The 14944-nt window shown below is 43.1% G+C and overlaps 1 long non-coding RNA gene across 1 annotated transcript in view; it reads right to left on the bottom strand.

Moving 5' to 3' along the window:
• LOC110079095 (uncharacterized) overlaps positions 1-14944 on the bottom strand; it is a 55504-nt gene that overhangs the window by 25300 nt on the left and 15260 nt on the right. The window contains exon 2 of the long non-coding RNA XR_012082622.2: positions 6221-6362. This is a non-coding gene — a long non-coding RNA (uncharacterized LOC110079095). The remainder of the gene's footprint in view (positions 1-6220; positions 6363-14944) is intronic.

Raw genomic sequence — 14944 nt, 5'->3', positions numbered from 1 at the left:
AGCCTATGATTCAGATGTTGATGTTGGGTGACCTGAATCAACTCCTCCATCTGTCATCTAGGTCTGAAATATTCTGAGGCTCACTTCTATTTTGTTTACTTTTGCTTTAACATGGAACATACGTGGAGTGCCTCCTCAGGTAACACAGGGTGTGCTCAAACATCTACAGAGGCGGTGCCTAGTCTGCATTGGAAAGAGTCACTTTAATGGGAGCTATCTCCACTCTGTCTCCTGGGGAGTCACCCCCGCCCAGCTCCAAACGTTAGTAGCCCTCCAGATGGGAAAAAAAAAGTTCCTGCTTGGGCATGAATCAGAGTCTGGCTGGAGTGCACTTCCCTGTACTTTGTGTGATCACTGGGAAACAGATTGCACCAAACCACTCCACAAGCAGCCCAAAGTGCAATCTGTTTCCCTGTGTGGTTGGTCACACCCATAATAAGAAGCTACTCAACGCCATCCTAATTCTTGTATACATCAGGCACTCAATAATACATCACTCCCTCCTTCTTCCCTTTTCAGCTTTAGTTAAGTCAATTAAACATTTTCCGAAATGGGGAGGCTCCAGTGGATCATGGATTTTGTTCCTGATTTGGAAAGAGAAAGTCAATACAGGGAGGGAGATTCCTTCCCTCCTCCTCCTCCTCCTCTCAGCTGGGCCTGGCTGGGCAGCAGCATCCCTTTGTGAGCGTAGATGATGTCATCTCCAGACTGTCTTGCTCTTCCCCCCTCCCCTTTCCAATTCCTTTAAGGGGGAGGGGGGAAGTCATTAAGCGCTGCAGTAAGAGCTGATTCAGGCCACTGGGGTTTAGTCCTCTTAGAAAATGCGCTTGGGAGGGATGATGGAGGAGAGACTGCAGAGTCTGCTCGCTGCCGACCTGCTGAATTATGACTTTAATGCAGTCACTTTAATAACTTGCCGTAGCTCCAACCACCAGACGCAATTTATGGCAGAGCAGCCGCCCAAGCGTTTTCCTTTCTCTGAAGACTAAGCAGATCTCTGATTACCATCCTCTCTCCCCAGCCCATTATTTCTCCCCGCTTGCTTTGCTAATGGGAAAATGTTATGTGCCTCTGTTCTTTTTTCTTCCTCCAAGCCTTGTTTTTATGAAATGGTGGGAAAGGAGAGACTAGAGCAAAATGCCTGAACAAAAACTCTTTCTCCCTACATTTTGTAGGCCCCAGATAAGAAACTGGTAAGGTCTTATCCACCCATCCATTCCACGCACCCACCCTGAACTCCTCAACCCTATGACTTTCAAATCTTGCATGAGAAAAGTTGGGACAAACAAAACAATGGCCTAACTAAAAAGACAGCATGCTAAAAATGGCTTAAGTCAGGATAAGAGCATGGGCCTGACATCTTCCAGATCCAGTGCACTTTCCAGTAAGTTTCTGATGATGTCTGAGGATGGCAAAAGTCACGGCAATGAACAGAGAAATCTACTTGGGAGTCTTTATAAGGGAATTTTACCTACTATGGAAACAGACCCAGCTAACTAGATGAGTTATACAATACATGGAAGGGCACATGGTGTCCTGCTTTTGACATTAAAAAATGCTGCTTCCTGTAGCTGGACCTGTCAGCAAGCGGGGGAAGAGCTCAGAAGAATCTGGAGGCTAGTGAGATACATCTGGCAGATTTTGGCAAGGTGGGAGTGTCGACTAGATGTGCTCAGATTCGAGTTTTGGGACTGTGGCTCTCAGACTTGCCCAGACAGAATTCAGCGAGATGCCACCCCAAAACATAAATTTGCAGTACTTCTAGTGGCATCTGGCAGAATTTGAACTGCTACTGTTTTTCCTAGAATCTGGAGAGGTTACTTTTTGGAATGTAGCTCCCAGAATATTCCAAGCACTGAGGCCATAGCCGTGGGAGATTCTTAGCACTACAGTCAAGAAAAATAACCTTTTCCAAGCTCTGATTTTTTAGTACCTCAGCTTGTGACTGATTACTTTGCAGATCACAATTCCATTAGTTTGTAGGCTACCCTGTTAGAGGCAGATAAGAAATATGCTCTCTGCTTGTTTCATGCATGGTCACAGTGTTTCTTGAGATATGGCCTGGGCCACTCAGTCCTGAGCTGTTCAAGGGCAACTCTAGAACAGTTTCATAACATGAACAGAAACAGGAAAAAGAAAAGCCTACCTCTCCCTCAGAGGGAGATGAACAATACTGATACTTCAACATGTGCTCAAGCAGATAGAGTGAGCCTCATGCCCTGCCTTCTTTCCCATCTCCAGTCCTTTACTGCAGTGGCTCCCAACTTTGGCTCACCAGATGTTCCTGGACCGCAACTCCCAGAAATCCTGGCTAGCACAGCCAGTGGTGAAGGCTTCTGGGAATTTTTGTTCAAGAACACCTGGGGACCCAAGGTTGAAAACCACTGCTCTACTGACTTTCTCATCCATTTGTTTCCCCCAGCAGCTGTGCAGTAACAATAAAGCTCTGATGGCCAGGCTATATAGGGGAGGAAGGAGGGGAAAAGGCATGGTGGTGGAGGGACAGGACAGGAAATCTTGTTCTCTTTTCTGGATTAATTTAAAGCCACAGGAAAGAGGAGAGAAAATTTGGACCTCCTGGCTTTTGTTCAACTGCAGCTCCCAACAGCCCTAATCAGAAATGCCAATGGTGAGTGGCGATGGAAGTTGTAATTCAGCAATGTCTGGAAAGCCATATGCTCCCCATCCTTGATTTAAAGCATTTATTCTAGGGCCAGAGCCACAAACTGTGTTCCAGGCCTTCCTTGAAAACAATGACCTGCCATAGTCTAGTACCTATGAGATGGTATGAGTTGTTTTTGCTCCTCTTCAAAATGAGGAGAGCTAAAGATCTCCCTAGACCAGACACTAATTCCCTAGCTAGAAGCAGTGCATCCTTAAGAGGAAAAGACTGTTTGTTCTAACATGAACTTGGCCGAATCTGCATCTGGCAAATTATTTTGCTTTTGTTTTGTAATTCCTCAGTCAGCAGACAGCAAAGCTTTGTTTGCATGTTTGATGTCTCATCCACATAACTTGAAACACTTTGCGCTGCCTGGAGGAACAGTTGGTGTAAGAAGAGGAAACACACTTTCCCCTTAAGGTGTGAGCTGACCATTGGAGGAAGGAGAAGAACTGACTGCCAGAACAAAGCTGTTTGTCTGAAACAGATCATTCACCTAGTACTGTACAGAAAGTGGAACATCACTTTTGTGTATTGGTGAAGGATGCATATAGTAACTATTTTCTTACAGCAGAATGACTGCATCTTGAACTTCAGCATGGCAGGTACCAGTAATGCATATTTTGATGGAATTAAGAAGGTATGCAGGGGAAGTATAACCAGTGCAATTTTTGTTTGTCATCTATTTATTAGAGGAAAGAGACATCATCCTGGGGTGAAAAAGTGACAAGTGCCCATCAAAGCAGTTGCGCTGCACACTGTCTATGTTGGGCAAGAGTTTTCAAAAAAGGAAACCCTAGGACTTGATGTGCTAAATCACGGAGGTGGGGGCAATGGCAGTGGAATCAAACATAACAAGTCCTAAACAACAATATATTGGCAGCCCTTTGTTATTAAGAGAGATGTATGTGTGAAAGATCCCAAGACATTCTACAGTGATGCCTAAGAATGCAACCTCAAGAGACCTGGATTCACCTCTCAGACATGTAACATCAGTTTTTAGATTCTTTTCTACCTTTTATTATTATTATTATTATTATTATTATTATTATTATTATTATTATTATTATTATTATTATTATTATTATTATTGCACTATCCATGAAAGGGTTGTGCTGAGCCCGAAGAAGTGGGGTTTTTCTCCATGAAAGCTTGTTATTTATATTATTTTATAGTGGTCATATTAAAGGTATCACCTATCCTTAAAGGCCTTATCCTTTTTCTTTCTAAACAGAAGAAAGTGGTACTTTAAGGATTCACAAATTTGTTACTGTACGAGCATTCAAGGATTACAGTTCACCTCCTCAGCACTAAGGTAAATCTCTTAGTCTTTAAGATACACAATCCTCTTGTTTTTATGATTGTTTTGGTTTAGTATACATGCTCAAACAGACCAATGGGGCTACAATGCAATTTCTTGATGATTCTCAGTTGAATAGCAGGCTATCAATATAAAAATAAATAAACATTATGGCTGCCACATTTAGTGAGTTCCTTCAATGTTTAAAATTGCTTTGATCTACTATAAAATGTCCCTGATGGACTGGAACATTTTAAATGGTTTTTGGTCTTGTGGGAGCTACCACCTTCTATTTGAAGCAGGGGGTCCTTTAGATAATTTTACTTTTGGATTTATTTAGTTTTGGATTTATAATGGACAGAGCTTCAAATATTCAGATTTTTAGATGCAAACGTGCATTACCATGGGATTTTAAAACATAGGTAGGAATCACCTTGCCTGTCGGCTCTATGTCAACCGAAGGCTGTTTCTGTGGTTCTATAGAGTCCCCACCATCCACCCACAGCTTTTGAAATAAATAGAGAAGTTTGCCATAGCAATGACCTCACAGATGATAATATTCTTTTGTAAAATAATGCACATGGTTCCCTCATTTTAGCAAAAACAAAAAAACATTCCACCTGTTTAAAAAAAATGAAATGCCATTGCAATAATGTTGGGTTTCCTTGGGAGGAGGTGGTGCAGTCCATGCAAGGTCCAGGTTGTGTGTGGAGAGGACCTGTCCTGCCCTGGCCTTCTCATATTGCCAATCCTTGCTTTGACATGCAATAAGCCAAACCCCTGCCTGGTTCAGGCCTCTCCACTAATCAGGGCCCTGGATGTCTGCCCCCAAAGACCTGCCATAAGGACACCAGGAGTCAGGAGAGAAGAGGCAGTCCTTCCTGTGTGTAAAAAAAGGGGTCACTACTCTTCTAAGAAGGCACCGCTGTGACACATGAATGCCTCATCTAATAACAAAGCATCCACTTTCTTTATGTTTCTCCAATGCACATTTAATTTATTAATTGACCAATATTCATATGATGAACAATTAAGATGCCTTTAATCAGAGAACAACCCTAAGAAATAAATAAATAAAGGAGAACTTTTTCCATTTTGATCTTAGCTGGATGAAATCTGGATACCTTTGTTCTGTTCCCCTCTTTAAGGATTCGGCTGTTCCACAGCTTCTCTCTGGCTCATTAGGCAATTTGTATGACTATATTCTAACCCATTAACCCCCATTTGCAGATCCAGAAAAAGAAATCACAAATGTGTCGCAGTCTGATCAATACTTTCAAGCTCTTTCTTACACTAAGAAGGTAGCTAATAGAGAGAGAAAAACTAAATGCATAATTTTAAATAGCTGTCATCCTTCCCTGAAGAACAGAGGTGGCGAAAACAGCTCAAGCTTTCAGTTTGTGTGTGTTTTTGGGATAAGAAAAATCATTACATTTTCCTTCTCTCGTGGTTTCCCCCTCCAGAGTACATTGTTCCATTTGCAGGAGTGAACAATGGCATCTTTCAAAGGCCTTCTCACAGTGGTGCTACATAGCAGTCTTTTATGACTGCTTTAAATATTTACTCATGAGTGAAATCCCCATTGTTACAACAAATGCAGCTTTCTAATGGCCTGGACTGAGAACCTGGATAGATAAAAGTCACAAAATCATTGAATCATATCTCTTATTCTACCATGAAAGCATTTTCCTCCAGCACTGCGATTAGCAAGCTTATTACATAATACATAGTACGGCTAGCTCTGATACGGAATACTGTACAAGGGCAAATGTCAGTTCTAAGAGATCGCACAAATTAAACTTTGTTTCCTTGAACCAACACCTAGAAATAACTGAACGTTTTAGAATGCATTGTATTATCAGAAAAATGACCACTATAGTATTAATTTCTCTCTCCCGCAAAAAGATACACATCTAGACTGCTAGATCCTCATGAAAAGTGGGTGGCCATACGTTGAAGACCATATCCTGAGACACAGACAGAAGATACAAAAATGGCTCAAACCCTGTTCTGCAGCTTTGTCTTTGAAACAAGAATGAAGTCAGCAGTAGCATTAGATTGCTGCTAATTAAAGACTGTTTTATCCATTTCAGGGTCTGCATGGCTTGCATTCAGTGAGACAAAGTCACATCATTGCAAAATTGTAAAAATTAGTAATCCAAGGCAGTCTGCAACTGACAATGTCATCATTCCGATTTCACTTATGGAACCTGCCCAACAGGATTTTGCCCAGCGGCAGATTTTAGTCCATTCCTTACCTGCCTTCCTCCTTATCATGTGTGGCTGGCAGAACTTTAACTTTGTTCAGCAGTGAACAGGATCTGCAGAAGGTGCAGTATGACTTGGTATCCTGCTCCATTTAAAGGTATAGGCGCCATCTCCAGGAGAAAATCTGGTGAGCTTTGTACAGGAATGTACAGAGTTGTGGTTTGTTATATTTACTTTTCCCCCTCTCAAACCCCAAAACCCATGAAACAGAGCTACCAGTAAAAGACAGGCACTCATAGTTAAAAGAACAGGGTATAGATGAGATTAATTTTCAATATAAGAAATGAATAGGGTTTACAGTGCTTTCAGATAAAAATCTACTCCTGGTTACGGCAAGCTTTCTTCATTTCAGTAACCTAATTTAGTGGAAGAGAGAAACATTTTTGTTGTTATTGCAATTGATATTGTGATGGTGACAGTGGATAAAGTGACCAACTAGGACTCAGTTCTAGGTTTGAATCCTTACTCAGCCATGGGAACTCATTGAGCTGATAAAGCCACTCCTTAAACATTTTGCTTACCTTGAAAGCCCTATTAGGGTTGCTATAAGTGGATTCCTATTTGACAGGCACATAATACAAGGTGCCAAAAGACTGTGGTTCTTGCTGCAAGTCTTATCATGGCATACTCCCCCATCTCTATTTACTGTACACATCTTGTTAAACAACCCAGAGATAGAAACACTTGCTGATTTACCACCATGAACCCAGAGATTTAGCAGTAGATCCCAAACCACATTTGCCCGTTCCCATTTTAATGTATCACTCAGCTGGAGCCCAGTATGCTACCCCTATTGTGGTTTTCAGCTGTAGCGTAACTTCATGTATCCATAGGAAATGGGGAACTTAAAATCTGTTCAGATACATAGGCCTTTTGATAAATGAGGTTTGCACTGTGGATAACCAGCTTCTTTTCAAAAGCAGTTTTTTCACAGAAATCTCTGTGGTACACATCTTCATACTTCGTATGCCTCCACCCACACATTTGCGGCATGGCGCACACGCGTGCACACATGCACGCATGAACACACACATGCATGCACGCGTGCACGCGCGTACACACACACAGTGCTTTGCCAACGAAAGAAGCTGCTTTGAACAGAGAATCCAAATTCCCCGAGAATCCCAAAGCCTTGTAATAAAGTCAATGGTCATGCAGGATATTGAAAGGAAATTGACATACAAAATCTGTAAGCTGATGCTCTGCACCATTTCTGGGAGTAATTTGCAGCCCTGTTTCTAATTCATTCCCAAAACAAATCTGTGACATAAAGCCCGGCTTCCTCCATTTTACAGGTCTCTGTGTATAATCATGCGAATGCCATTTTGGAACAAAGGTCTGATATGAATAAATTCAGAAGCCTCCAGTTCTGTAGTGGTTCTTGTGCCCCCCCCACATTTATTACAATCTCATAATAATCTTAAACTGTAGAGGGGAAAGGGACCCTATGGATCATCCAGCGCAGCCCCTGTCAAGAAGGCACAGTGAAGAATTGAACTCCCAGTTTCTGGCTCCCCAACTAGATGTCTAAATCATTAAGCTATCCAGCAGTTTATGTCTTGCTTCCAGCTCATGACTTCTAAATGGTTCTGTTAAAAACAAACAGCCTCTTGCATCAGAGGTGGAGAGCTAGAAGTGTTTTCACTGCAGAATAAACATATGGACCGTGAAGCCTGTGATTCAGAAAATTCGCCTGCAATATTCCCCTTAGCTGTTGCCATAGGTAACCAGTCTCTGCAAAACACTATTTACCCTGGAATGCAAGGAGACTTAGAGCTCAGCAAGGGCATTCCAGTTAACCCCTTCCTAGCAAAAAAAATAAAACAGTGAAGTAGCAGTGATTCTAGTAGGCACAAATGAGTCATTGCTGCTTTTATTTTATTTTAGGTTGCTGATTTTTATTTTCCCAGAAAGATGTCTGTTCCTTTACCAGCAACATAACAAAATGTAACTCAACAAGGTGCATGCTTTTCCAGCTCTTGAACAAGTCTGTTGGGAGAAGCTTAACCTGAATTCTGGTATATTGTGCAGCTTGGAAGGGCACAAAAATCCTGCCCCTACCCCAGGGTAGCAGCTCTTTACAAGTATACAGGGCTGCTACAGCTCTTTGCAAATATATACATCCACTGGTTCCATCCCTAGGAACCTACAACTTTAAATAACCAAAAATTCCCAAGCAATACTGCATCGATTGTATTCATTTTCTGTTAATGTACAATTTGTCATATAGCTCTTTGGAGTTCCACAAATCTTCAATCCTTCACATTTGTGTAATATGCAGGAATTTTTGTCGTTGACCATTAATTTGCCTCCAATTAACAATGACGCTATGAATGAGTGGTCTCCAAAAAGCCCTGTCCTCAAGAGCCCTTCTCAGCTCTTGCAAACCTGTGTTTCAGTTTACCTTGATTAACCCTTTTCACATCCCATGTTCCAATTATATGTGATGTGCTTCATTAGACTTTTCTTTCACTTTCATGCACGTCAACTACTACATGTCCTTTGCTCTTGTCCTCTGCTCTTTCCCAGTAGCTGACTCAATGTTTTCCAACCTGGGAGTCTCACCTTCCATCACTATCTCTTGTTGCATTTTGTACTGCAATAAGGCAGTATGTTCAGTAGTGGTTTACTACTGCCACCCTGCAGTACTAACAAAAATTAGCTTGAGTGTCACCACCATTGCTTCCTCTACCAGTGTCACCTTCAGCTACCACTGCTTCCCAGTAGCTGCTGCCCCCATCACCACTGGAACAATCAATTCTCTTCTGCTGATGTGGCCATTACGCTTGAAAAGGCTGGATGCATCTTAGTCTGGTGTCTCAGCTGTTGCCGTTCTGCCTTGGGTGACTCTCTAGGAGTCCAGGCTTGTAATGGAACCTGGCCTCCTGACAGCATTACTCTCAGTTTCATTGACAAACTCAAACCCCATCACCATGTTAATATGTGCATCCAAAAAAGGGGGTGCAGGAATTAGCACTATGGGAAGCAAACCTGACCATGCTTTGCACATTATTGATTCACTCTTGCAGATGATTGGCTTGTAAAAAACACAGCTACAGAAGTGGATCCAAACATTGGCAATCCTTTTTATGGCACAAACCATAATAAAAAATAAATGCAGTGGAAAGAATTGGCTTTCTGAAGCCATGATTTTGAAGGTGCAGCCACATTACACCTGCTAAGTCTTCATCTCTCCCACTCTTTCGGCTTTTGTCCTTGCCTCACCTTCTTTTGTGTTGTCAACACATCAGTCCAAGGTATTTTGAGCAGACACTGGGAGCGCCAGATTAGAAATTGTGCCGCACCGGTGCACTCCAGTGATTGCCTATGACACATAGGGCCAGAGTCCTGAAATTGCAAAATCCAAACTGAACCATCTACAGTGATTCAAATGTGTTGTTTTAAATACAGCCAGCTATAAAATTGATGATTTGCTGCCTTTAATATTAGCATTCCTAAAAATATTCCCCATTTTGCTTAATGATAAGGCCAGGCAGTTTAACAGAGTAAATGAAACTGGGAGACCGTGTGTGTTAGCCACATCCTAAGTCCACAGGGTGATTTTAAGCTACACACTATTTTTCAATCAGACCTGTCTCACGAGATCATTGTATAGAAATGGCAAGCTAACCTCAGCATTAATGGGGGGTGGGGGAGGGAGGGGAATCAAACCTTAAATAACACGAGTAAATGCACATATAATGTTACATGTTTTAACATGCAAACCACCTCTGCACCAACACACTTGTGTTTTTGCACCAAAGTTTTAAAAAACAATCCCATAGATATTGTGCCATGTATTTTGGCTTTTGGTAGCTGGCATCCCCAAGAAGACTTTAGCCAGCAAGAACATATTTGAGCAAGGTGAAACCTTTTACTGAAGCATGTAACAAAGTCAACATCTTTGAACAACAAAGTGCTTTGGCTCCTAGCTGATTTTTTTTTTAAAAAAATCCTTATTTACTGCCAGCTGGGGCCTTTTTGTAGCTCTGCTCTCAGGAACTGGAAACCTTCAAAGGATTTGGTTTTAATCCTTGCTGACTCACTGGGACAGGTGTGATTCCTTAGCCTCCACCCTGAGGCCCACTGCTTCAGTCCTGACCTTACCCATTTTCACACCTGCAGTACAAAATGCCTGCCTTCCACTAAATGCAAATATTATGAGCTTAATCTGAGCTGTCAGTTTCACTGCAGAAAAAAAAGAAGGTTTGACCTATGCATCTTCCAAGTCAGCCTCTCCCAATCTGGTGCTTTCCAGCTGTTTTGGACTGCAGTGCCCATCAGCTCTGCCAGCATGGCAAATAGTCAGAAACAGCACCTCTCCAGGGCACCAGAGCACAGAAAATCTGGTTCTGGCCTTTTGCCTGCCTAATTGTCTGGGGTGCATCCAATTGCTACCCCCAGCTAGGACAGCCCCATTTAGTCATGTTCTGAATAGAGACTCAATGTTTTTATAAACCCAATTGATTCAGCGGGCCTATCTCGTGTAGATTTCAGTGGGCATTAGACCAATGTCAGCAAAGCACATGCATTAGGCATCTGAAAATGATGTAAGTCACCCAGTATACTGACTTGGCTACAAGTTGGGCAGGATAAAATTTGCTTTATTTAAACAAACAAACAAACAAACAAACAAACAAACAAACAAACAAGTAAGTAAGTAAGTAAGTAAGTAAGTAAGTAAGTAAGTAAGTAAGTAAGTAAGTAAGTAAGTAAGTAAGTAAGTAAGTAAGTAAGTAAGTAAGTAAATGTAGGCTATAGCCTTCAAAAGCTTATACCAGATACAACCCTTAAGGGTTGATAACCAAACCAACCAAACCCATATTCTACAGACTAGGAGTTGGGATATATGGGTTTCCAGATGCTGTGGGATTACAACTCCCATTCTAGCTATGGCTAACAGGCATGGAAAGGTTCCCCATTTCTGATGTCCTTCTTTGTATAGGCTGACTCTTGTTACAGAATTGCCAATGACAGGTTGTTTGATTTCCCCAGACAGTCAGAAACACCACCTTCTTTCTCAGGCTCTTGGTCTGTGTAGCTTGCAATTTAGAGATGGGGGGATTCACCTTTCCAATCAACGTGGAGATTCTATAGCTGTCACTTCTTTTTCTTGCTCCTCTGTTCCCTCCCTGCTCTAATGTTCCTAGAATGGAGACAAAAGGACAGGACTATGGGAAAATGAGTAATGCAAGCTGGCTCTGCTTAGTCTTCCACTTTTTTCTCTGGGATATAACTAAAAGCATTCATTTTTTATCTACTTGCACCCATGAACGATCCTGCAGCACCAACCCTATCATTAGGCAAAGTGGGGTGGGAGAATGGGGGTAAGGTGTGAGAGGACAGATATGTGTATTCTTTTAAAATTATTTATTTATTTATTTATTTATTTATTTATTTATTTATTTATTTATTTATTTATTTATTTATTTATTTTATATCCCGCCTATCTAGCCAACTCAGGACCACTCTAGGCGGCTAACATCAGGTAATAAAAGTATACATACATACAACAACGTAAATAATAAAAACTTTACAAAAATAGAAACCAAGTGCAGCGGAAAAGAAAAGAAACATCAGGAATTGTCTGGTGGAAAGGCCTGCCGAAACATCCATGTCTTCAATTGCTTCTTAAAGATACCCAGTGAGGGAGCCCCGCGAATCCCAGGAGGTAGATTGTTCCAGAGGCGAGGAGCCACCGCCGAGAAGGCCCGAATTAGACTGCCATCCTCAAGTGTGGTGGAAGATATTCATCAATGTATAAAAATTCAACTACCAGTGTCTATGTATAGAATGGAGAAACCTCTTGTCCTTTGCTTCAGACATCTCTGGGACTACTCTGGCAACCAGTGCTCATAGATCTGACAGTACCACCAACTCTCTGGGGCAGGGATGAGGGTGAGCACCCTTTTTCACAACTGTACCTGGAAAAGTTAGCTTTGGGACTACATTTCCCAAATTCCCCCAGCAAGCACAGCCATGGTGGCTGGGGGATTCTGAGAACCATTATCCAAAAAAGTAACTCTTCCAGGATCTGGTTTACAGTTGCCATCATTTCAGCTGCAGTGAGGAATCTGTGATATTCTAGCTATGATGGGAGAGCAGCTCCTATCATCCCAAACTAGTGAAAGGTAAGTAATGGAGGGACCTGCAACCTTGCTGAAGGCCTCTAAAGGCTCCTCCACTCTCAGTTTGAGGGAAGCTCTCAATTTTTGTTTGAGGGTTGTGGCTAACTTATACCTAATTAGCAAAAACAGTAACAGTTATCTTGGGGAATTTTTTAAAAATTGTTATCACACAGTATTGATGTCTCATGTTATCTCTTGTTGTTGTTTAGTCATGTCTGACTCTTCGTGACCCATGGACCAGAGCACGCCAGGCCCTCCTGTCTTCCACTGCCTGCCAGAGTTGGACCATATTCATGTTGGTCGCTTTGATGACACTGTCCAACAATCTCATCCTCTGTCGTCCCCTTTTCCTCTTGCCCTCACACTTTCCCAACATCAGGGTCTTTTCCAGGGAGTCTTCTCTTCTCATGAGATGGCCAAAGTATTGGAGCCTCAGCTTTAGTTTTTTTGATGTTGAGCTTCAGACCATTTTTTGCACTCTCCTCTTTCACCCTCATTAAGAGTTTCTTTAATTCCTCCTCACTTTCTGCCATCAGAGGGGTATCATCTGCATATCGGAGGTTGTTGATATTTATTCCCACAATCTTAATTCCAGTTTGGGATTCCTCCAGTCTGGCCTTTTGCATGATGTATTCTGCATATAAGTTAAATAAGCCGGGGGCCAATATACATATATATTGAATAAAAATATACTTGTTATCTATAGTCTAGCATGAAAAGCCACCAGCACCACAATGAGATTTTGCTTTTCCGCTCACTGAAGGAAACCTTTACTGCGTCTTTCTACACACTCTCTTTTATTTCACTATATATAAGCTGGTGTCATCATACACTAAATCTGTACATACAGTTGGAGTTTCCTTTTCAACTGTACCTGAGAACAGAGAGAGGCTTAAAATGAAGATCCAGGACTAGCTCAAGATATTTTGTGCCTCAGTCAAAACAACAGACAGTCCACTTCGAAGCTGCACAGTACCTGCAAACCGGCCAAATTACATTGGTGCAAGATGCACAGAATTCAACAGGTGTTGCTCCTGTAGTAAAAATATGCTTGTCAGTAACAAAGCAAAACAAAAATAATTTGCTATCTTGTCATTATATCCAAGTCTTCTTTTAAGCCAACTACCTCACCACACCTAGTAAAAAATAGGTCCAACTCTTCCCAACTCTCTATAAGGGTAGGATATGTTTATTTGTTATGTGCTGTCAACTTACAACTGACTTATAGTGACCCTAATAGAGCTTTCAAAGATGGCTAAGGAGTCGTTTTACCAGTTTCACATCCCCAGAGAGTTTCCACCAGGGCCGGACTGGGACCAAAAATCGGCCCTGGCATTTACCGCCTCACCGCCCCCGCCCCCCCAAGCGCCCGCCAAGCCCCTCCACGGTGGCATCATCGCCCGCGGCCCGCCGCCCCCGAGCCCCTCGCCTGCGCGGGCGGCCGCCACCCCCAGGGAAGGAGCCCCCGCCGTGCCGCCCTTCGCCCCACTGCCGCCGCCGCCATGGCTGTGCCCGCCCTGCCCCTGCGCGGCTTCTCCTCCTCCTGGGTGGCCGCCCCCGCCCCACCCCGCCCCACCCCTCCCATCGCAGGCGGCCCCCCCGAGGAGCCCCCGTTCGCGGCCGAGAAGGGCTACTCTTGCCCGCCCCAGCTCTCCCGCTCCCGGCAGGCCCACAGGAGCGCCCCGACGGCGAGGGGGTCCCGGCAGGCGCGCGTCGAGCCCGCCTCAGCTGCCTCCGTCCTCGGCCGGCCGGCCGGCTGAGGCGGCTGCGAGGAGAGCCTTCGCCGGCTCCTTCCTTCCTTCCCCGAACCGGCCGTTCTGACCATCGGCCGTTCTGGCATTTCCCAGAACTGCCAGATGGCCAGTCCAGCCCTGGTTTCCACGGAAGAAAAGGGATTGAAACCCAGGTCTTCTGAGTCCTAGTCTGTCACTTTATTCACTCTTCCACACTGGGTGTAAGTTTATTTAACTTGCCAAAATGTAATGAACTCTTTTTTTTATACAGTGAATTTAAAACAGCTTACTTTCCTAATCAAACGTTGAAGGATACAGAAAAACAAAACAAAACATTTTGTATTTTATCACTGAAGGAAAAGGCAGTGTTTTCTTCCCCTCCCCCCCTTTCTCCCTTCCTACCATTGTGCAAGAGTCCCAGGGTTATCATCTTTTCATTTTGAAGGTTCTAAGGACTGCCTCAGAGAAAGGGAAAACAAAGGTTCTGTGCTTTCAAACTCCAACCAGACCAGCCTGGGGCAAGGTTGGGGGTGGGTATAATCCAGTCTGACTGGAAGCCAGGAGTGTGATAAGAGGTACCGGATCACCAGGAAATGAGCAGAAAAACAGACATAGCATCGAGGACCAGGCATTCACACAACTCATTGCTTATGATGCCTTCTTATGTTTTTCTTTTATTTGTGTCGCTTTCCTACCACAAGAGGCAAGGCTTCCTTGCATTACATTTAAAAAAAAAAAAAGCTCTTACTGTCTCAGAGTAAGCACTACCAGCAACAGTGGGATTAGAGTCCCAAAAATGGCAATCCCTGCTAGAAAGTGTTTGTACAATGTGGCGGCCAGGTAGTCTGTATCA

Source organism: Pogona vitticeps, chromosome 1 (assembly GCF_051106095.1).
Source record: "Pogona vitticeps strain Pit_001003342236 chromosome 1, PviZW2.1, whole genome shotgun sequence".
Classification (NCBI taxonomy): domain Eukaryota; kingdom Metazoa; phylum Chordata; class Lepidosauria; order Squamata; family Agamidae; genus Pogona; species Pogona vitticeps.
The sequence above is the reverse complement of the archived record's forward strand: the minus strand, read 5'-3'. Positions and strand labels throughout refer to the sequence as shown.